This window comes from Heterocephalus glaber, unplaced genomic scaffold (assembly GCF_053883595.1).
Source record: "Heterocephalus glaber isolate CG9 unplaced genomic scaffold, H.glaber_assembly_v1.0 deba00000768, whole genome shotgun sequence".
NCBI lineage: Eukaryota > Metazoa > Chordata > Mammalia > Rodentia > Bathyergidae > Heterocephalus > Heterocephalus glaber.
The window spans coordinates 14,028,292-14,053,664 of NW_028258162.1; the positions used below are offsets into that span (position 1 = coordinate 14,028,292).

General features: G+C 35.7%; 1 long non-coding RNA gene across 4 annotated transcripts in view; it reads right to left on the reverse strand.

Annotated features, from left to right (window-relative positions):
• Positions 1-2,404: 2,404 nt before the first annotated feature.
• The window catches only part of LOC110344898 (uncharacterized), a 56,487-nt gene continuing 33,518 nt past the window's right edge, over positions 2,405-25,373 (reverse strand). The window contains exons 2-5 of one of the 4 annotated variants that reach the window (XR_015449708.1): positions 19,417-21,789; positions 18,566-18,682; positions 5,024-5,205; positions 2,405-2,756 (exon numbers count right to left, since the gene is read on the reverse strand). This is a non-coding gene — a long non-coding RNA (uncharacterized LOC110344898). Of the gene's footprint in view, positions 2,757-5,023; positions 5,206-18,565; positions 21,790-25,373 lie in introns of all 4 variants that reach the window. The other 3 variants (XR_015449710.1, XR_015449707.1, XR_015449709.1) reach the window with 3 other exon arrangements.

The window sequence follows — 25,373 nt, forward strand, 5'->3', positions numbered from 1 at the left end:
ATCCTTGAGTGACTTTCGCCAAAACGACGATGGGCATCTGCTAGAATCTGAGCCCTTCGAATTGTAACTCTTCTAATGTAGGGCAGTCTGTGACTTGTTTACAACAGCGAGATGGGTTATGCTTCAGAAAGTGTAACTAATGTTTACCTGCGAACTTAATATTTATTAGCATAAAAAGGCTATGTCATTGGGATTGCCTGCCTCATCCTTCGCTTTATCTTTCTCTTCGTTCCCTTCCACCTACTTCACCCTCTCCCTAAGGCCCGGAAGCAAACTGCAGCAGTGCTGTACAACCGAAAGAAAGCTCACGGTGTTTTCTTCAGGGCTCCTGAAATTAGGGAAAGGCCTTTCCATGAAAGGACAGCCAGTGAAATCTGCATTTCCACTTCTCAGCCTACAACTGAGTTAGAGGTTTGAATTGTTTCTCCCTTGACTGTTTTGACAATTTCATGAATTTTACGGGAAAATATTAAATTGACTTACATGTCAGGGGGGAGAGGTTAAATAGCTAAATGTGATGAGGATTGAATGCTTTCAAAGGAAAGTCTTCCGGGCTCCAGGTTTCGTTTTGTTTGACGGATTAAGGCCGGGCCATGTAGAGTGAGGACTCAGGAAGGGTATGTGATAAATCCAACTAGTGATGCACCAGCCCCACCTCATCACATAGGTCAGGGTGAGGAGACCCCTGCCCTGACTCCGTTATTCCTCTTTGCTCTCAGAAAAGCCAAGTCAAGGAGAATTTAAAACAACAGATTTAAGTATGGCCAACTCGCCCAAACTAAAGCCCTAAGAAAGAATATTCAAAGTAAAATTTAAAAAGGTAAACATACTATAAATATCTATGCAAAAAATAAAGACTTCTTCAATAACCTGAATAAATTTCTGTCAACTCCATAATTTTAATAATTTGGAATATATTCTTATGCTTATTAATAACTTCTCTATAAGCTTTACTTAAAATTAATTTAAATTTCCTCATCCATCAAATATCAGCTAAATGGCAGTATTATTACAGGGAAATAAAACAATAGTTGCTAGTGGTTTGCTTTTCTATGTAGGAAAAACAACTGAGAGATTAAAACTGTTTTTGCTTTCTTGTTTTAATTAGCAAATCATACACTTAAAGACTCATGCAATAACCTAAGTGAAAAAGGCAAACATTTATTTCACTCACAGTATTATTCTCACCATTACAAAAATTGATTTAGCCTTAGCTTTTCAAAAGCTTCCTAAACACATAAAATTTAGATAATTACAGAAGGTCTCTGCAGTGGAGTATCTTCTGCAAATCAATATAAAATGATTAATTGACCAGGAAAAGGGTAAGCTCAGAAAGTCACTTGTTTGGATGCAGTGTTACGAACATGGATAAAAAAGAACATCCTATCAATGCCGCCCTAATAAATCAAAATGAGGAATTCATTATGTAATAGTAAACATAACTGAAGAAGATTTAATGATAGTATTTTTAAAAGAATAATCTCAATGATTTTTTTGAATCCCAGATTTCATATTTACCTCTTTAGTTCCAATATTTCTTTTCTTTCACCTTCTAAACTATAAAAACTAATATTCAGAACTCCAGTATTTTTGAGAATTATTTGGAATGTAAATCTAAGAAACATATATGAAAAAAAATCAATCTGTAAATCCCCTATTAATCCAAATAAATGATGCATTTGATTATTGAAAATACCATAATGTTAAAATTTACTCAAGAGTGTTAGAGATTTTCACAAATAATTTTACAAGCAGGGGCTTGGACTTTAATGCCAGTAGTTCTTCCTTTCTCAACTTCAAAATATTTATGATTTCTTAAGCCCAGGATAATATTTCATGTTATAGTTAATATCACTGCTTGGGTTTTCTTTGCCTGTGACTTAGTGTACTACTTAGAAAAATGAAAGCTGATCAAAGGGAAAAAAGTCTTTAAAAAATGTAAAAGTGTTTTCTGATTTTGAGATGTCAATTGTATTTAATACATTTTTGATAAATTAAAAAACACCTAAGATGTGGGACAATTCACTTAATGAAATAGTTTTTACATTAACACTTTAATTTAAAACTCTTAATATTATTAAGGCTTTGCTTTTTAAAGTTACAAGATTTCTCTTCCTGATTTTGGAATTAATGAACAATTATATTTCTATGAGCAACTTGGTAAGAACACAATCCGATTCTTTAAAAACTTTTTTTTGTTTCTTTTTTTAAGTTTCCTGTTGGCTTTTCACATTGTGTTCACACATCCGTTTGTGACCATGTGGGGAAGTGGTAAAATGAGTCTCTCGTCCACAGACTGGCAATGTCCCTTCCGACTGGAGTGTCATACAGGGTCAGTTAGTCACACAGGGCAACAGACAAGTCCAGGAAATACCCACCAGGAAAAAGAACAATAGATAATGGGCAGTTTAACAGTGCGGGATTTAATAAAACACCAAAAACAAAAAAGTCAAACATGACCTCAGACAAAAAAAAAAAATAGCAACATCGCTGGCAACTTCTATTCAAAGAGCAGCTCTCTGGAGGACCAGGAAGCAGGCATAAGACTTCTGTCTCCAAAACGTTTTGTTTCCAGTCTTAGGTTTTTTTGCTTACTTGTTTGTTTTATCTTCAGCACCAAATCTTGTACATTGTAGCACCACTTATTCTGAAGAGAATTAAAAGCCTTTAGTAAGAGAGATTAATATTGTCTTTCAAAGATCTCCTCCCCAAGAATTCCAAGACTTGTAAACATATGCATGAGGATTTAGCTCCATCTACAGGAAGCAGGAAATAAAACAAATGCTTTGTAAATACAAAGTTCTCTCTGCACATATCCATTAGATTAAGACTATTTATGCTTCTTATAAATAATGCTTTTGGCTGAGAACGTTAGCTCAGTTGTACAGCACTGTCTTAGTGTGTGCATGGCCCTGGGTTCAATTTCTGGTAACACACACACATGCCAGACAATTAAAAAACACATCTTTCTATAAATTTTATAAAGTTATGTGCCATGAAAAAACATTAATAGAGTCCTTTCCAAGATTTTTGAAGTGTTCGCCAAACAAGAATCCATGAACGGTAAAGTTTTAAATAATCAGTCCCTGAGTGTGGGATTCAATTCTTTTCTTCCCAGGAAACATCATATCCTCTGTAGGAAGATGAAGGGCATGGAGAATAGGCAGAAAAGCCTGCTACTACCCTTTCCCAAGACAACACTATAAATCTAGGCCCTGCCAGCTTTCCTACTCCAAGTTAATTAACCACACAGGTATCTATTCACTTCAGAAGTAAGCAGACATTCAAATATGCTCTGTCCACATAGAAAATATAAATAGAATATTCCATTTCCCCCTAATATTTGTTCATTATTGGCTAAGGCATGGGGAAAAATTGTTAGGTTATATTAATAAAACCAAACCAATGTCATGTAATATCTTCCAAAAGTACTGAGTAAAGATAATGTTCACACATCCTTGCAATAGCAGTGCTGTCTCCAGATTTCTGAAAGTGCATGCTTCTGTTTTCTTTATTAAATCATATAAATCTAAAATTAAGTTTTCAAAGCTCTAATTGTGTAGATACACTACTTTATTTGTATGCCCAATTTCCATTTCTTAAAAGAAGCAGAGCATTTTAAAATGAAGAAATTGCCGCTGGCCTAATCCTTTCTCTGCACCAAGAATGATGACCATGTACAAACTTCAACCCTGCATGAGTTTATATAGGGATACAAGCCTCTCAAATTCCATAAATTAGATGTTTTTCAGCCTGAAGCATTTAAGATCTAGTATCCTCTAGGTTTCTGTTACTTAACATGAATGATAGGCTCATAAAATACAAGCTTCTTCTCTATTAAACAATGAATTATGGATGTCATATATTTAGATGTAAATTGTGGAATTTCTGGTTAAATGTAGTAGATTAGATGCATTTTCGTGTATGCCAACTACATTTGGAAATCCTACTAAACTGATAGAAAAATATATATACCTAAAATATATAATATACAATAAAATATATAAAATATAGATATATAATATATAAATTAAATATATAAACATGTAAATATGAATACATATAATGTACATATATAATATATAATACATATATATAATGTAATGAAAGAAATCTTTCAAAAATTGAAATAGAAGTGAACCAGGTAGAATTGTCACATTTGTTAGTCAGAAATGATCAAATATTTGCAATATCATATGATTCAAAGTAAGAGTGAAAAAACAACAAAACAGGAGGGAAAATTAAGAAATCACAGAGTTAACAATAGAGATCCAGAATTAAGTTAACAACTCCAGAAAGGGTAAAAAAAATTCATACACAGAGGATGATATGTTTTAAAGAAATAATATCAAGAAACACCAAAGAATTATATTGCATGATTTCAATTTTTAAAATATCCAGTCTAATGTATGCACTAAGAACTGGTCCACACTGTGTCATTCGGTATGAAATTTCAAAACACTAGAAATACAAACAAGATTCTGGAAGCTTTCAAAAAGATATAAACCAAATTGGCCACATATAAATAAACACGTTAAGATGATGTCAGATAATCAAATAACCATCAGCAGGAGTTAAGAGGACATCGGATAATTAAATAGCCACTTGTAGTGTAGAAGACAGCAGCACACGCCCCAAAAGTCACTGTCCCTTATTTCCTTATCAGAGTGTGGTGTGCTCCAAATTTGTTTCCCGATCCTTAGGGTGATGGATGGCATTAGGAGATTTGCTCCTAAGGACAGAGCACTCATGTTGGCATCAGGGACCTCATAAAAGAGAGCTCCCTCACCTGTCGCCGTAAGAGAACACAGTTTAGAAGATGCTGTCTGTGGGTGGGTGGGGGCCCCTCATCCGGCAAGGAATCTGCAGGCACAGTGATCCCCAGATTGGCAAGCAACACATCTCTGGCTTGGGAGCCACACAAGGGCATGGAGTTTTGTTACAGGAGCCAGAACAAACTAAAGATAGATTAGAAGTATTCAAAATTACTTGCACTGTCAAAAATGTATTTCCTATAACTCACCTTTTCTCAGATTGAGAAGGGTATTAATAAAATTAACAGAAGAGGTCAGAGAACAGGAAAACGCGAAATTCAAAAAGAAGAAATGCGTGAACGAATAAGACAGGCGTTGCACAAATGTGTAGCGGGGCACAGAGCGCAGGAGGCTGAGATAGAAGCACTGTGCCGAGACCAGCAGGCGACGCCTGGAAGAGGAGACTTCCATTAGGAAAAGGAACATCTGGCCATACGGGAAATGCTTCCTAAGAAGAGCAATTGAACAATTTATTGAAACATTTAGAAAAAGTTACTTTAGGGTGCATAGAAAATAAGTGGGAAATAAATTCTAAGTAAAATATAATTACACATTCCCAAAACGTAATAGTCATTGAAGAAGGAAACTGAGGCCAAGCAATTTTTTTCAGCTATTCGGTGAATAATACTTACATAGTAATATAATAATGCATAAACTGAAAAAATTAGTTAGAAAAATACACATTTAAGTATGTAGAATTCATAGAGAAGAAAGGGGGTCTGGCTGTGGAAAATAATCTAAATTTGTTTTTGTGTTTATGCGTTCCTGAGAATTGAACCCAAATGGGGCCTTCACGGTAGGCCACATTCCCCAGCCCCAAAATTGATTGTTTTAATATTTATAAATGAAAGGGACTAAGAAAAATAAATACTTTTAAGAATGATAAGCTGTTGCTTCTGGGGAAAGGTGATCAGCAAAACAAGAGGTAAGACAGAACTGTCATTTTTATGCTACATCTTAGGCCAAAACTTGATCTGAAAAAAAAAAATGTGTGTCTTATTTTGATGAAGATGTCTGCAACTTTTAGCACTTCAACTCAGTGCATGGACACAGTGAAGCCAGGTCACTTTATAACACTTTAAACATCAAAAATACTTTCTTTACAAAACATAGTTGGCCCTCTGTATCTATGAGTTCTCTGTCCATGCATTCAACCAACCACCAAATGAAAATATTTAGGAAAACAATACACCTGGTACTAAAAGCATGTGTAAGTTTTTCTTTTCAGTATTCCCTAAATAATGCATTATAACAAGAATATGCACAATGCTTACATTGCATTAGGGATTTTGAGTAATGCAGAGATAATTTAGAATATACAGGAGTACATGCATAGGATAATGAAACACTACACTGTGGTACGGAAGGGACTTGGGCATCTGAGGATTTGAGTATTCTTGGAGCTGAGAGGGGTTTTGGAATCAATTTTTCATGGGTACCAAGGGATGACTATAAAGTTTTCAATTTAAATGTCATTTTAACAAACCCAAGTTTGTTGTTTAAGCTTGTTTTCAGAAAATGCTACATTAATGCTAAGCACAAAGAATGATCTCAAAAGGGTTTCTATATAAAAAAATGTAATCCAGGATTTTTTTCCTTTTGAAGTCAATAGAGTTGTCCCCAGATTTTTATGGACCATTTGAAAACTAGTACAGGAAAATATTTGGTTTGATTATTTAAGCATTTGATAGAAAAGGCATATTTATTGGTTCTATTAATTCTACAATTAAGCATAAGTAATTATCTTTAAGATGATCAAAATAGTATTAATCTTTGTGTTTAAGAACCTCACCAGTCTCCAAAAGAAGCATATGTGTAAGGATATTTCAAGGGGTTAACACGTTGATTTTTAGGAGCAATTTCTACTGTTAGCCTTAATCACAGTTCTCATGTGTGAAGGAGAACAGCAGAGTCAGAAATAGCTGTGCTGTGGAGTGGTTCTATCCTCCAGCGTGGGGATTTGGCAGTTCTTGAGGGTCTGGAGTGTCTTCCAAAGGCTCGCATGTCGAGGAGTCGATTCCCAGTGCAGCAGTGTGTGAGTGGGAGCGAGATGGAACGGCGCAGGTCGCTGTTGGCCTCATTAACCCACTGATTAATCCACTGACCAGCACCAGCTGAGAGGCTTATGAGACGAGCCGACCCAGGTGGAGAGAGGAAGCCGGGGTGGGCCTCTGGAGGACCTGTTTCGTCCCTGGCCACCTTTTCACTCATCCTCTACCTCCTGTCTGCTGTGAAATGCTTGACTGCTTCACTACATATGCCCGCCACGATGTCTTGCCCCTGTGCAGGCCCAGAAGCACCAGGCACAAGTGATCAAGGACTAAAACTCTGAAATCACGAATCCAAATAACCCTTTCTGCCTTTAAATTGTTATTCTCAGGTATTTTGTCACAGTGACTGAGAGCTGACTGACAACGTTTTTTATTTATTCCTTTCTTGTTCAGGTTTATGACAATGGGTGGCATACAACATTTTAGAGCTGCTTTCATATTTCCTTGGCAAATAGGTCCTTGTCTCTAAAAACTAATTTCCAGGCACCAAACGAAGAAAAATGTGATGGACCTTCAGGATACCAAGTTCAAGACTCTATGGAGGAAGGAAACCATGCAGCTGGGTGCCTGGCACTCGAGTTGCTCAATGCTTCCATCTGATCAGACATTGTCTCATGAGCCGTGTGTGCAATGGGCAGTACCAATGGAACAAGCACAGGGACCATGTGTCCAGGGGACCTCAGGGCAGTAATTCTGTTAGCTGCTCTTAGGACTGCAAATGGGAAAATGTGGATCAAGAGAAAGTATATTTAACGTCACTACTTTCCTGTTAAGCAATATTTAATATCATTTTCTGATGTTTGATGTATCCTGTATGCTTTTGTACACACACAAGATTCTCACACCCTGCCACAATCTTCACACAAAAACTTCTTAATCATGTACAGTCAACTCCCCCATAGCACTTACATGTAAGGCTGTGACTCCCAGAAATAAAGTAATGAGCTTCAGAAAACAAGGAAAGTTGAGGTAGAGAAGGAAAGACACAGATGGCATTGGCAGTGTGCCTCAAACCACAACTGCGTACGCTCAGCAGTCTGACCTGATGTAGTAGCTAAAGCAGGAAAACATATGTACCTATGTATGCGTTTGACCTCTGACATTCTAAATAAACTTACGGAACTGATATGTTCCTTTTCTGTAACTCGACCCATGACTTTAATCTACTTCTCATACATATCGACCTAATTATGTTTTATAAAGCAACCTTTCAAATATTTTAGGGTAGCTGTAATGTTCCAATCTCTCCTTCGTGAGTTTCCTCTTTATCTAGATGCACAGCACAGGGCTTCTCATCTGTTAATCCTGTAAAATGTGGTTGAGTTTGTCTGTTATGCTGAAAATCGTTTCTCTAGACATTTTCTACTTGATTACTGTCTTGTGTAAAATTGTGTTTCTTTAAAGGTTAATGAGACATTTGGGGAAAACTTACATAAGAAACTAAAGTCTGATTTCTGGTTTCAGTTTTAACATATAAAGAGATCAGGAGACACTAGGCCCATTTTTACAACAAGCAAAATCTAGAGAAACTCAAAATAAATGACTTTTCTTGGACCAATCAGATAACTGAGGTTACAAGGAATTTTACCACACCCGATTCTAGGGGAGTCCTGAGTCATGGCCAAGATCCCCTTACATAGACCAGAAACTGCCAGATCCATAAATAGATCTCAACCTTTAAATTATAATTTTGACAAACTTCTGGAAGATGAGTGTGGACTAACCGAGTCACAGTCCTGGACTTAGGAGGGGTTCCATGGTTTCACAAACTCTGCCTCAGAGTAACTCAGCAAGTTCTCACCGTGAAAACCTCCTAGAGTTATTCCTGGGGCTCTAGCAAGAGGAAGGGGGAGAGAACTCTAAGATCAAATTGAATCTTTCCCTAACAAAAACCGCCTACTCTGTAGGAGACAAAACTAGCAAGGGAAGGACTTATCACCAGAGAAATACTTGCGACAGTCACAGCTCTGAGGGACAGGCCACTGAAAGACCCAGACTTAGGCCTAAAGTTATAGAATGCATCTCTTCACTCCCTCAGTATCTCCATAGCCAGGGGCGCCTGGTGTAATGACAATGGTGTTAGTGAAGGTTCTCCACAGAAACAAAACCAATAGGAGGAGATTTGTGGTAAGAAATTGGCTCACATGAGAATGAAGCCTAAAATTCCCTTAATATGCTTGTATGCAAGATGGACACCCAGAAAAGCTGGGAGTGTAATGCAGTCTGAGACTCAAAGCCTGAAACCACAGACGCTAATAGTTCAAGTCCCGGTCCAAGACTGAAGGTCCCACATTTGGGAGAGCCAGTGTTAAAGGCAAGAGAAAAATACCCAACTTAAGCAGAGAGAAAAATTTGCCTTCCTTGGCCTTTTCGTTCTATCCAGGCCCTCAACACAGTGACACTCATACACATCAGTGAAGGCATTCTTCACTGAGTCTGTAGATTCAAATAATAACCTTTTCCTGAGGTATTCTCACAGACACACAGAAATAATGTTTTACCAAGCATATGAGCATTTATTAGTCTATTCATGACATAAAATTAACCATCATGAGTGGGTTATACCTTAAAGAGCTGAAATACACAGATTTCTCCTGAGGGCTATTTAAGGAACCTCACAGTCAAAAGGGGTGACAAAAATAAGAGCACATTTAGCTACTGGGAATATTGAACCATACCACAAACCCTAGCAACGTGACCATTAGTCCACCAGATAAGAGCCTATTCAGTTACTATTACCCACTGCATGTCCAATGTCAACAGAAAACTGCAAAGAATTCTGAAAGGCAAGAAAAAGCAGAGTGTGGAAAGGGAAAGCAGACATCAGACTGAGGTAGACAAGGCACAGACGCTTGGGTTATCAGAAAGGAAATTACCACGGGTACCGTTACGGGCTGCAGTGGGGAGATTGAAAGCATGCAAAAATAAGAGAAAGAAATGTTCGATATCAAAGACACAGAGGTGAAAATGAGGAATACCTTCAAGGAGATCATCAGTAAACTTAGTGTGGTTAAAGAAAGAACTAGTGAGGGCTGGGGATTTAGCTCAGTGGCACCGTGCCTGGTCCTACTTTCAATTCTCGGAACAACAACAAAAAAAAGAACTAGTGAGTGTGGATATCCAATATCTATACAGCAACTTCCCAAACTTAAATGCAAAGGGATAAAAGAAACAAAAACTTTACGGAGAAGAACTTTCAAGAATCAAGGTAAGGGACTGGGGATTTAGCTCAGTGGTTCTGGCGCCTGCCTCACAAGCACAAGGTCCCGAGTTTGGTCCCCAGTACCAAAAAAAGAATCAAGCTAAAATTTTAAACATGTAATATGTATGTAATTCGAAAGCAGAAGTAGAAGAGAGAGAAATGGAGGAAAAGAATTATTTCAAATAATAATAAACAAAAAATTGCAAAATTAATGACAGATACCAAACCACAAATACATGAACCTCACAGAATACCAGGAAGAATAGATTTTAAAAACTAAATTCATACCTAGATATATCATATTCAACTACAGAAAACAAAAGACAAAGAGAACACCTTAAAAAGGAAAGAAGGTGGGCAGGATGGAGCAAGGGAGAATAAAACAAGATATCTGTAGAGAAGAAGGGTCAGAACCACAGCAGATTCACTGTTAGACTCCAGGAAAGAGAAGGAGTGGAGCAAAATATTTACCACTGACCTAGAAAACAACTACTGACCTAGAATTCTACCAACCAAATTATTCTTCAAAAGTGAAGAAAATGTAAACTTTTCTCACACAAACAAAAACAGGAAATTTATGACCAGTAGATTTTTCCTTTGATAAATGTTAAAGTGAATTATTTGGGGGAAGGAGGTAATATAGGCCCAAAACATGAGTCTATGTAAAGAAAGAAAGGACTTGAAGAAGTAAAGGAAAAAAACTTTGTTTTTCTTGCTTGAACTAGAAGGAAATTATTAGGTTAATCATTGTAACAAAGTACTGGGTGATAATAGCATACAGTTTGTGAAATAAATTATAATAATGTCAAAAATAAGAGAAAGATGTTGAACATATTAGAAGTTGTCACAGCAATTATGAATTAAAACTTTGGAAAAAATATAATCGATATACTAAAAAAGAGATAAAAGTGAAATTGTATAAAATGTTCAATTACAATGAGAGAAAGAAAAGATGGGAAAAGAAATTAAAGAAATTAAACCTTAAAAACAGCTTAAAACATGGTCAATATTAGCCAACTGTATCAATAATCATTTTGAGTAGTCTAAATATATCAAGTAAAGATAAATATTGAAGGAAATCAAAGCCAAGACATTCACTCTAAATAAATATAAACATTTATGTAACTTAAAAGTATGGGAATAGAAAATATACATCATACTAACACAGACCAAAGCAGCAAAAGTCAGAACAAATACCATTAGCATGGATCAACATTACATAAAAAGGGTCAACTCTCCAATAATATGTGGCTTTGCAAAATGTGTTCATACTTCACAAGGTGAAAAACTGCATAAGGGAAAAACTACTAGAACTGAAAGGAGAAATATGCAAATCTACTCTTACACTTTGGGACACCAAAGCCTCTCCATCAGCAATTCAGTGATCAACAGGCAGAAGATCAGTAAGGATACAAATAACATCAGAAGCACTGTACAGAAACATGATCAAATATTTACACAATCCTTCATCCAATAGCATGACAATGCACTCTCTTCTTAAGCTTATATGGAAATATTCACCAAGATAGTGTATATTCCAGACATGTTAAACACCTCAATAAAAAAAGAAGTAACACAAATGATATTTGCAAATCAAATTATTGCATGAGAAATGAATAACAAAAGTATATTTGAAAATTCTTTAAATATGTAGATACTACACATAGACAATCCAAGTAACTTATAGGTCAAGGAAAGGTCTCAAGAGAAATCAAAATCATTTTGAAATAAGTGAAAATTAAGACAGAATTTAAAATCTATAAAGTGCAGCAAAAGTTCTTAAAATTTTATAGCACTAGATGCATATGTTAGAAGAGATGAAAGATCTAATATAAATAATCTAAACTTTATTCTAAGAAATGTTCTTACTTTCTTCTAAGAACCTAGAAAAAGGAGATGATTTTAAGCCTGGGAAAGGAAACAAAAAGTAAAAATAAAAATAGAAGCAGACATTAGTGAAAATGAACATAGGAAAGCAATAGACGAAATGATTAAAACCACAAATTTTTTCTTTGAAAAGATCCATAATATTGATAAAACTTTAATCAGGTATAGAAAGAAGAGGGAGAGAGAGAGAGAGAGAGAGGAAATCATCCATCATATTGATCATTAAAATTTTAATAAAATTTTACTGTAGACAAGTATATTTCCAAAATTTGATGACTTAAATGAAATGGACCAACCAAAGCTCACACACAGAAGGAGAAAGAGATAACCTAGTCATATATCTAGTAAAGAAATTTAATTGACAATTAATAACCTTCCAAGAAATAAAACACCAAGTTTGGATAACCACTTGTAAATTCTACCATTCATTAAAACAGAATACCAACAATCTATTACAGAGAGTAGAAGCTAAGGGAGTACTTTCTAACACATCTTACGAGGTAAGAACTACCTTAACACCAAAACCAGATAAATATATTACAAAACAGTACAAGACCTATGTGTCTTATGATCATGTGCAATATTTTTCAAAAGAATAGTAGTGAGTCAAGGCCTATTATGTATTTTTTTAAAAATACACTACAATGAAGCATAATTATTTCATACCTACAATAAAAGTTATGAAAGAAGTATTTCAAAATTCAAAAATTGAGCAATGTAATCCATCATAACAACCTAAGAAGAAAAATCATATGGTTATATATAGATGCAAAAGAACATTTGATGATCCTTCAAAATAAAATACAAATCTCAATAACCTAGCAATAGAGGAAAAATTTCTCACTTGATAAAGAATATGTAGCAAAGATCTACAGCTAGCGTCATGCTTAACTGATGAGAAACAGGATGATTTTAGATTAAAATGGACTTAAGGGTATCTTCCTATGCAGTTCCCATTTGGTATTGTACAGGAAGTTCTAATTTGTACAAGTAGAACAAAAAGGGAATTTAAAGACATATAGACTGAAAAAGAAAAAAAAAAAGAAATGGTAAGAAAAAGGAGATCTAAAATTGCCACAAAAATGATGTCTATATATAGAAAAGTCTAAAGCATAAAAAATTAGAATAAAGAAGCATATAAAGTCACAGTGAATGTTAACAATATATGCAATTATTTTTCTCCACTATATCAGGAATGAATAATTGAAATTTGAAATGTAAAAGATGACAATACCATTTACTATAACACAGAGATACAAGATTAATTACTTAGTTACAAGTGTAACATATCTATATATAAGATATCTACACATCTGTATGTGGAAAATTCCAAAACTCGAGTGAAAGAAAATAAAGATGATTAAATGAATTAAGAAGAAAAATAAAAGACCCAATCAAAAAAATAAGCAGCTAAAATGAACAGGCATTTCTCAGAGAAGAAGTACAAATGCTCAATGGATGCATGAAAAAGGGTTCAACATCACTGACCATTAGAGAAATGCAAACTAAACATTGTTATATGACATAGCATGGTTTCTCTTGCATGAGAAATGAAAATATGAATAAAGAGCAAAATAAAAGGTAGATAATAAGAAATAGGGCAACACATGTTTCTCATATGGGAGGTTGATTAAGAGGTCAAATGAGAGGAAGAGTGAGGGTCTGAAAGAAAGAATTAAAATGTTGGACATACATATACAAACTTCCATAAGGGATATAATCATTATGTACTGGAAACATGAACTGTTATGACCTGTAACTAGATGTCCCCCCAAAGCACTATGCAGTCATAGGTGTGGCTTTTCAGAGGTAGCTGGGTCTAAGGTGTGGGATACTGGGATTAAGGGTGCCCCACCCTGGGTTTGTGTGGCACTAATCAACAGACTTGCAGCCTGGGTAGAATACAAAGGTTGCTGCTGCTGCTTTGCTGTCTCCTGCCTGCCTGCCTGCCATGGACTGTTTCTCCTCTGCTATGCCCCTCTGCCACGCCACCCTGGCCTGGAGCCAGCCTACTGAGGACTGAAACCTCTACAAACTGTGAGCTGAAATATACCTTTCCTCCTTTAATTCTGAGTGTTGGATATTTTGTCTCCGCAATGAGGAAAGTAACAAAGACATGTACTAATAAAAAAGTGAATAAAAAACCCACTACTAAGGTTTTATTTTACTCCAGAAAGAATGGTTATCATCAAGAAATAAAATAATAAATGCTAGGGAGGCTTCAGGGAAAAAGGAGCCCTTCTACATTTTTGATGGGGATGTAAAGTAATACAACCACTATGGAATTCAATATGGAGATTTCTCAAAAAACTAAAATGATAAATTCCACTCAACCCAGCTATTCTCCTTTTTAGGTATCTTCCTGAAATAATTAAAGATCTAATATATCAGTGATACATATATATCTATGTTTATAGGAGCTCAATTCATAATAGCTAAATCTTGGATGCAGCCTATATTTCACCAACAGATGAATAGATAAAGAATATATGGGGCCAGGTATTTAGCTCAGTGGTTTCAGCACCTGCCTCACAAGTGCAAGGACCTGAGTTCAATCCCCAGTACAAAAACAAAAAAATATATGATGTTTATACACAGTGGAGTACTACTCTGATGCAAAAAATATAAACTTCAGCCATTTGTAGGAACATGGCTGCACCTTGAGACCATAATGTTAAGTGAAGTAAATCAGACATGTAAGCTTAAATATCACATGGCTCCTCTTATATGAGACATTTAAATTATAAATAAAGACCAAAATGAAAAATGGATAATGAGACGTAGGAAAATAGATCTGTTTAAATTGGGAGGATATCAAGAGATGGAATGGGGAGAGGAGGGAAGGGAATAAAAAAAGAATTGAGGTGTGTTATGTACATGTACCAACTCCCTACAAGGAATGCAATCATCATATAATGCAAACACATACTAATAAAGAATAAAAACTGAAAAAAGGGGTATTCCATGTTCAAAATCTCAGAGCCATTTTCAGATCTATTCAAACTTATTCTACACTACACTAATGCAACACATATCATTTTGGCCAGTGACAAATTGCATGTGCAGCAGAACTCCATGACTGTATTGCCTAGTGACATCATAGTTATCTTAGTTGGCAAGTACAGTTATGATGTTTGCACAATGAAGAAATCACACACCTGATGACACATTTCTCAGAATCCACCCATTATCAAACACATGGTTGCCTATGGAAATCCAAAAGACCTAGGATAGTAAATTGAATAAAAAATAAAAAAGCTGGAAGTCTCACATCCTCTATTTGCAAGACTCACTGTAAAAGCTTCCAATGATCAAAACAGCATGAAACCTGAAAAATAATATACACATAGTCAACTGATTTTCAATACGGACTTAAAAGCAATTCAATAGTGAAGAAATTGTCTTATAAAATAGGCTGGTCTAACTTAGAGACAGACCATACACTTTCCAAAAATTTGACTCAAAATGAGTCCCAGACATAAATTTAAAATACTAAAATACAAAATTTCTAGATGAAAACGTAAGAGAAACATTGCTTGACCTTTAGCTTGATGAATAGCTTCCAGACACATACCAAAAACATAATCCATTAAGCAAAAAATTCATAGATTGGCATTGTTAAATTTAAAAATATCTGCCCTGCAAAAGACACTGCTAACAGAATAATAAGACATGCCTTACAATGAGAGGAGATATTTCCAAAACACTTATCTGATTAAGAAATCTTGTCTTTAAACACTGTACAGAACACTTAAATCTGAACAATAAGAAAATAAATGAATTAATTAAGAAATGGTCAAAAGGTCTGAATAGACATCTTACTAAAATGAAAATTAGTGCATGAAAAGACAAAGTTGCTCAAAGTTATGTCATAGGGAAATGCAAATTACACTAATGGTGAAACCTGCTACAGGCCAATTAGTAAAGTATTATTTTTTTTTGCTATTGTTATCTTGGTGATATTTTCATACATAAATATGCTCTTCATTTTCACCTCACCATTACCCTCCCTTCCTCTACTCATTCTCCATCTTTTTCTCAAAGTTTCCCATGTACTTTTATGTTCTCTCTCTTTTTTTTATTCTAGATACCGTGCATGAGAAAAAAACTTCATATTTGTCATCCTCCGTTTGGTTTACTTCTCCTAAAATGATGATCTTTAGTTTCACCCACTTTTCTGCTGATGAGAAATTTTGTTGTTGGTGGCTGAGAAACATCCCACTGTGTACGTGTGCCACATTTCCTTAGGCTTTCATCTGTCGAGGGACTCGTAGGCCGATTTCATAACTCAGCTAACATGAGTGACGCCACAGTAAACTCGGGCAAGTGGGTATCTGTATGACACACGGACTTCGATTCTCTCTGGCATATTCTAAGGAATGCCACGGTTTGATTATATGGTAGTTCTACTGTAAGATCTGAGGAACCTACACTTGTTTCCATAGTAACTCTACTACTTTACATGGCCCAGAATTGTGTGTGAGAGTTCCTTTTTCTTTGCATCCTCCCCAGCGTTTATTACTTTTTGTATTCTTGATGATAGACATTCTAATGAGGTGAAATAGAATCTCAATGTAGTTTTTATTTGCATTTTCCTGGTGATTGAAAATGTTGAACATTTTTTCATAAAATTATTGCCCATTTTTACTTCGTTTCAAAACTGTCTGTTAGGTTAATCTACACACTTACTGAGTGGATTACTTGTTCTTTGAGTGTTAAATTTTTTGAGTTTTTAAAACTATTTTGGAAATGCAGCTTCTGTTAGAGGAGCAGCCGACCAAGAGTCCCCGTTCTGCAAGCTGTTTCTTCTTTTAATCATTTCCACTGATGCAAGGCTTAGCAGAAGGAAAAAACACAGGTTTTTATCAGGCAAGACTGATAAATAAGAACATTTGGTAATCATAAAAAAAAATAAGAAATTATGGACAGAGTATACAAGACCTCTAGGACAGGATTAAGGGACCAAATTTAAGAATAATAGGCCTAGAAGAAAACAAAAAGGTAGAGATTAAAGGCATAGAAAACTTTTTCAGTTAAAAAAATAGCAGAAAAATTTCATGTTCTTGGGAAACAAATGGACATTCAGGTACCGGAGGCATTGAAAATCACAAATAGACATGATCAGAAAAGAATCTCTTCATGATGCATTATAGGAAAACTTCCAAAAACACAGGAAAATAAAGAATATTAACATCTGCAAGAGAGAAGCACTATGAGGTGCTCTCATCAGGTAACAGTAGATTTCTCAGCAGAAACTTGCTGGCTAAAAGGGCATGGAGTGATGTGTTTCAAGCCCTGAAAGAATAGATTCCAGCTTAGATTACTACCAGCAAATTTATCCTTCAAAACTGAAGAAGAAATAAAGACTTTCCAAGATAGGCACAAAAACAAGCATAACCAGCAAACCAGAATCACAGAAGATTATTAAAGGAATCCTACACCTGTCAGCGTTCTTACAACCTGCAAATCAGCAGTATCAGCAGCTGGCCAAGATGCAGATCTCTCACTCACTGCAAGTGAGAGCCCAAACTGGTGCCCCTTGGAAGACAGATTGACAGTTGCTCCCAAACTTAAACACATGTCTTCCGTCTGACCCAAGAACCATGCCCATAAGTATTTACCGAACTGATTTGAAAAGTATATTTATACAAACACCTGCAAGAAAGTATTTATAGCAGCTTTATTTATGATTTTCAAAAGCAGGGAGTAACTAATATATCCTTCAGTATAAGAATGGAGAAACAGACTATAGTACATCTGTTCCATGGATGCTACTCAATATTTCAAAGTATGAGTAATGCAGCCTCATAAAGATATACATGAATGTTCAATGGTTCTTGCTAAATGAGAGGAGCCAGTTTGAAAAGACTAGTGTTTGACTCCACTCACATGACATCTAGAAAAGGTAAAACTATCAAGTGAATAAAAATATGACTGGTTGCCTGGAGGAGTGAGTGGGTGAGGACAGATAGATGGATGATTTTGAGGGCAGGAAAACTACTGTGCGTGATATCATAATGATACGTGCATGACACTTCTCCTTTGTCAAAACCCATAAAACTTCATGACACAAAAGAGAAAACCTTATTGTATGCAAAATTAAAATAAATTATTTTGGAAGTCAGGTAGCCACAAAGTAAAATACAGAATATGACCAAGAAGTCTAACCTAACTATGTTACAAATGCATAAAATAACTTCCCTGACAGAGGTGGAGAAAGGAGGGCTGGTCTAAGTGACTTCTGAAGTGACAGTCATCTGTGAAACTAACATCAAAAGACCTGAAGGTACCTAAGACCTGCAATCCGATTGATGAAAGGTGTTTCCCACAAGAGAAACCACCATAGATCTATACCTGAGTTGAACAATTAAGTGGCTGGCCCACGGTATGAGCCATGTTTTTACTTCTAAAAAAGGAAGTTGCAGATAACAAAGAGGAGATCTCTGCAATGATCCACGTGATAATGGATTCGCGTTGGAGACATTATGAAATTGCATTCAGCTTAATATAATTAATTTAGTTAATATAAACATATTTTCATATAAAACTTTACGTATGCATATAGAGACATATATGTGAACACACACAAATATACAGGAGAGTGCACTCACCTGTATTCCTGCATTCCCTTAACTTAGGGTCTGGAAGCAACGGCTCACTGCAGCAGCACACTTCCACAGCATCACAGCTTGGTCTTGAACCTCATTCTCCAGAAGGAACCAGCATCTCTGAAAGGAATGGCTGATTCTGGGACTGGCTCAGGACATTTATGTGATGCCTTGAGCATCTTTTTAGTGGCAAAAATGAGCAAAAGAGTCTAGTCATGAGGAAAAAAACCAGACAAATCCTAACTAAGGCAAATGTTACAAAACATCTAACCGCCACTCAAAACTATCAAGATCATCAGCAAGTCAGAGGAAGTGTCAAAGAAAAAGAAGAGACAAAACAACGCAACCTAATATGATATCCTAGCTGGGCAGCCAGAGCAGCAGAAGAAAACTAGGCGAAAAATAATGAAATTGAAATATTGCAACATTGTTTCATTAATTATCATATATATATATACACACACACACACACACACACCTACGTTTCTAAAATCAGGTGTTTATAGTGAAGGAAACTGGTTGTGGGGTACAAGAGTAGTCTATACTTTCTCCACAACATTTCTGTAAATCTAAAACTATCCTAAAATTAAAAGGTTATTCAAAAAACTTAATATCTGTAATTTTCTTCAACAGATGAAAATTACTGTTTTATGTTAGTCGTTTGACATTTAATGTACAAAACATTTTCCAATAGTCTCATTGCTCATTAAAAGTCACTGATTCATAGGTTTTTAGTGACAGAGAGTATCTTAGAAAAACTCATAATCCAGTATTCTGAAATATATACATAACAACCAATTATATTCAAATTAAATGCCAATAATTCAGTGAACTTCAGTTGACATCTGATATACCTTACTCCAGTCTTTTGTGTGAGGTTCTGTGTAATTCATTTATAAAATAAACAGCTGAATGGACTCCTATTCCTTATGTAATGCTTTCCTTTAACTGGCAGCATGGTTTTGAATATCACAGGGTTTTGTAATTCTGTTCTCCACCCTATAAGGATGACAGAATTGATATTAAATCAATATTTTTAACTTCAATATATCTATCAAAGAGACAGTTTCTAAGAAGCATTTAAATAATAAATGAATATGTAGTCTGACTATAAGAGTAATGCTTTTTAAGCAATTAGAAGCTGTCGGGAAAGTCAGCACACCAACAGCAATGTTCTTTTTTTGAAAGAAACAACAACAACAAAGTCGATTCTTAAATAATATCTAAGAATTTAGTTTTCTAAATGTCTTGGCATTTGGATTTGAGTTTTGTAGTAGCATAAATGTTAGTAATACAATTAAATACACAAAGCATTAAAATTTTGTGCTAAAAAAATAAAGAAAATTTTGTGTTAAAGTTAAGAATAAGTGTTTAGTGATAAATAGTACAAATTGTGATATTCAAATCTTCATTTTAAGTCATCATTGATAAATATAAAATGACCCTCTTCCATCCAACAAAGCATAATAAAAAGAAAAGAAAATATCCTCCATGATTTTAAGATTATACTTAGCTTCTTATTTTTACAATATCTCGCTCCCCCTTTCTTTCTCTGCAATAATAGATTTCATTCAGGAATCCCTTCCAAATCAAAGCTCATGAGGATAAGATCATATGGAGAGTCAAAATGAAACTAGAATTCAAGCGTAGGCAGACAGAAGGTATTTGAAGTTATCTGATTAATTCATTATGTATTTAGGAACTGTAACTACCTGCCTAGATACATCTTTATTTTCTACAGTTAGACTTATACCTTCAAAAAAAAAAGATACGCAGTTTATACTGTATACTCTATGTCTTGCTTGTCAAAGTGTGATGTGTGAATCAGCCACTTCAGGATCACATGGTGGTTGTTAGAAATGCAGAATCTTGATCCCTACCTGATGTCTACTGAATCGAACCTACACTTAACAAGTCCCCAGGGGATGTGCCTGGACATTTAAGTCCAGGGAGCAGCACCATTCCACATAACTACTGCTATCTGAAACAATATTTCATCAGGATGTGCTTCACAAATTCAAGCTATAGTTCATTTTTTGTTTGTTTGTTTTTTGTTTTTTGAGACAGGGTCTTGCTTTGTCTTTCAGGCTGGCCCTAAACTCACTGTGTAACCCTCAAAATTGCAGCATTCCTTCTGCCTCAGCCTCCTGAGTGCTGGTATTACAGGCATGCCCCACTATGCCTGGCTGCAGTTTATTTTTGAATGGGTTGCTATTTCTTCTGTTTTTCATTTGTTTTAGTCCCCCTTCCAGAATTTTTTCCTCTGTGATGTTTCAAGGAATCCGCCTCTGTAACTGGTTTCTGTTCTGCCTCTGTTCATGGCCGTAAGAAGCCAGTTATTGAGAAAGGACAGAAGGTAGGGAATTACACCACTAATATTTGCATTGATTCAGTAAATAGTTAATAAATGCTTTTATGTGATTTAAAAAGTAAGCCTTTCTTGTTTTCAAAACAATCATTTTGAAAGTAAGTAAAATACTAACGTGAATAAAAATTTGAAACATGCATATGAAAAGGTCTAGAAGATGTCCCCAGAAGGTCACAGTATTTGAAATATAAGGCAAAAGAATTTGTATTTTGACATTGAACTCCAATAAAGGAGCTGTGTGTGTATATGTGCATGTGCATTTTAAACCCTTATCAAGATTTTAATTTGCTGTCAAGGGCAACTTGTCATATGAAGATGAAACTGTTGCATGATTCATTTTCCAAGTGTGGCTATGCCAGTTTGACAGCTGAGATAATTTAATCTTGGTCTTTCTGCATCGGTATTCAAAAAGAATCTAAAGCAGAAAGAAGCACTTGGTTTTGTTTTATTTTTAGGATGAAGGAAACAGTTTGCACCTTCTCTGACTTGGTGACCACAATGAGCTCACAGACCAAACACAGGTGTGTATGTGAATGGAGCGAGCTCTGAGATACGTGTCTTGCTGTCCTCTACATGTGTGCTTGAATGACAGACACACTGTCACAAGAGGCTGCAACAGTTACCTGGCAAAATCCGTGTTTACCTCAAGCAGCAATTGACATTTCCAGCTTCTTGTGTGCATGTCAACACTGTTTCCAATCACTCCCACTCAGTCCGTGTGCCTTGGCCTTGGTCCTCAGGCCGATGTCAGACGACCGAGTCTGACTTTACTTCTCAGAAACGCAATCAATATCAGCAGCAGTGCAGTGGGATTCATAATAAGCCAGATATGTGCAGGGTTGAAATAAGGCAGCAGCAGCTATGGAAACAAGGAAAGAGCTGCTGATGGGGCGATGCTCTCAAGAGTTAGCCCACTCCCCACAAACGGGACCTCCAAAGCCACAGCGAGGGCCCCCGATCCCTGAGTGTGGCCCTGGGCCGCGATGGCGCATGGTGGCAGCCGCCCTGCATGACCACACAGACGTCGCTCCTAGAACGTCTGGGCTCTTCCCACAGCAGCGGCTCCTGTTTTCTTTATCCTTACAGTGCAGGCATGTAATCCATCATGCCAGTAAGTAAAGCTGTCAGTCCTCTTAATCCATCTCCATAACAGCAAGGCAAGCTCCTCATGCTGGCTTTGTTGCTGCAACAATTATACTAGAGTCCTGATTCTGATGTTTCTTCCTATTCTCATTTCCCTCTCCTGTCAATACTAGTCTATGAAGCCAAATTACACATGCACACACACGCACACACATTTTTTAACCCTTAACTATGATTATTATTATTGAGAGTTTGTCATATGCCAAGCATCCCATGAGTTTCATGTATATTTCTTTACACATTCAAAACAACCCTCAATTAATTCTAATGGAAATACTAGCATTATTAGTCTGTGCCATAAATTTAACATGTATATTACCTCATCATATTATTATGAGATGCACATACATTTGGACTCCTGAACAAAACTGTGTCTTAAAGTTAATGATGCATAATAAGTTATTGTGCATAATAAGTTATTGTGCATAATAAGCTCAGGATAAATATTGCAGGGTTATTTGAAAATCCATGACAATGTATTCTTAAAAGCTTAAAAAAGGACATATTCATATAAATAAATGTAAGAAGGTACACAATATTCTATCTATGCACAGCCAAAAACATTCAAAAAGCAGTATTTATGGGAGCAATAAAACACAAAACCCTAAATTAGATGAGCAAAACCATGATTTTTTTTCTTTCAAGCTCAAATATTTCACACTTGCTTATATCTACTGATAGCAGTAAAGAATTTTGCTAAAGGTTAGTTCAATCATTTTTTATTTAACTCAGTTGATTTTAGGTAAAAGACAAATTCAATAACTCAATGAGATAATAGAAACTTCAGGTTCCACGCAAGGCTATTCTTCTTTCTCGTTTGTTTTCTCCCAACCCCCTTCCTGTCCATGAATGTTAAACATGTTAAAGTAATGTTATGCACAGTGTGTAGTTATGACCATAGAAATAGTATGTTAGGCAAAATCCTGTGGAATCAAGCCCATGACTGTGAACATATAAAAAGTTAATGTTTATGTGCCCATTCCATGACCAACACTATTCTTCCTGTCCAGCAACATCAGGTGGATCATTGCCCCATTATTAGAATCCAGTCACACCTAGGACTAGCCCTAGGTAAAGGTTAATAGCTACGATTCTGAGAGGAGACTTCTATACAGTCATTCTGGACTGTGGTTAAGAGCAAAGTCAAGGACCAGGGATTTAGCTCAGTGGTTCCGGCACCTGTCTGGCAAACACAAGGTCCTGAGTTCGATCCCTGGTACAAAAAAAAAAAAAAAAAAAGCAAAGTCAAGCAGGAGAAGAAAGTCTCCCAGGTCTCTTGACATGAAATTGACTGTTAGTATGTCTCACTTGTCCCACTTTAAGAAGTTAGAGGATGTTGCCCCAAGTTATTTATTTGAGGAAATATCTGGAGTTAAAGATGCTGAAGATGATCACATGGTAGAATTCTCTGCAGCTGAGGATATTTAAGACCAGCTTCCTAGATAAGTAGAGAAAGGTATTTTGCAAACCAATATCTTCTCTTTCATGGAACTGACAGGTTACTGGAGTTGCAGGTGGGAGAAATGTGAATAACGAGGATTATCTGGAGAACCCATAGGCCACTGGGTGCATCTTCTTATTTTGTAAGTATGTGGATCACAGCCACACAGCCAAAATTCAAATTATATTTTCAAACATGTATTGCTACACTTTAGAGCAGTGTGTACATTTCTAAAATGCAACAGAGAAATATAGCTGAAAGATATTCTTCTGTTTTCTTCCTTGTTTCTCATTGAAATGGGCCCCATAAATATTAGTTGTTTTGGAAACAACTAACTACATTCAGAAGTCAGAGAGAAGCAGCTTGAGGAAAGTAATCACATTTCTGCAGGCTTTTCTTAGACGTGAAAAAATGTATGTCTTATGGTTTTAACTTTAGATAAAATTGTCTGCCTCCTGTTTGGTTTAAATCCCACATTTGACTGGTGAAATACGATGACCTTTATTGGTTTTCTGGTCTTTCTTGGACTTTCTTTCTTTCTTGACCTTTCTTGGCCTGTAATGAATTCTTAAACAAAACATTGGAATTTTATAAGAACAATACTCTAGGAATAGGCTGAAGTAAGACGTGCGCTTTAACAATATCATCTTTTATTAATGACTTTGAGAAGCTAATGTTGTGATTGGTTCATTGTAATTCAACACATTTAACTGAGACGTACAACAATCTTTAGTCCCAAAATGTGTAGGACAGCCGCAACATCACAGATTCTGTTCAGCTCTATTCCTTTCTCTATTCACAGGACCAGGCCTCATGCTCTGGTTTGGAATTGAAAGTGGATAGTGATCTTTACTATAAATCGTTGTTCCTCTTCCCCAGGCAAATGTATTTGCTTAGCAATTTGTTTAGCACTGTAGAACCAGAATCGAGTCCCTGTGTTGATACCATTAACCACACATCATACAGGTTAAGACCATAGGATATGAAATCAGAGATTTCCTTTTGAAATATCCTAGTGGGATGACAGTGGGCCATTTATTTACTATCTTTAAACCTCAGTATATCCAATTTTTAAATAACAATGGTATTATTTATCACGTAATTTGGCTGTGAAGGTTAAATGAGATATATATGTGTATATATATATATTCACACAGTATATGGCATGAATTATAATTTCTTTCAGGTAGTAAGCACTCACTAGCTGTTAGCTGTCATTAACATTATGTGGGATTCAACTGGCAGATTAACCAATTTGAACTATTCCCTGGCTATTTCAAAGATACCGATTCATTTGTGTAAGAGTAAGTGTTACCTCAGGCTTGAACAAATAAGGCCCTTTTAATGTTCATAGTTACTTCAAATAACTTTACTATTTGTTGTTTGAATAAATTTTGATTTTAGGGCTGGGGATTTAGCTCAGTGGTTCTGGCGCCTGCCTCACAAGCACAAGGTTCCGAGTTCAATCCCCAGCACCAAAAAAAAAAATTTTTTTTTAATTCTAAAATGACAATTGAGATGTGCTCACTTTGGCAGCACATACCCTAAAATGACAATTGAGATATTTAAAATTTCATATCCATATCATTATTGCAATGACATTCCAAAAACAGCTAAAATAGTGATACATTTAAGGTTTCAACATTTTGAGTTAAAAACTACAGCATTCTTTGGATAAATGAAAGTCTCTAACTGGGCTAAAGAACTCATAAAAAAGTTTATACCACTTACATCTTTTTTATTTTTTTGGTACTGAGGATCAATGTACCACTTACTTCTTAATGAACCACACTTATAACTGAAATTTTAGAAGATATTAATTTATAATAATGAGAGAAAAATAGTACCCTATTAAGAAA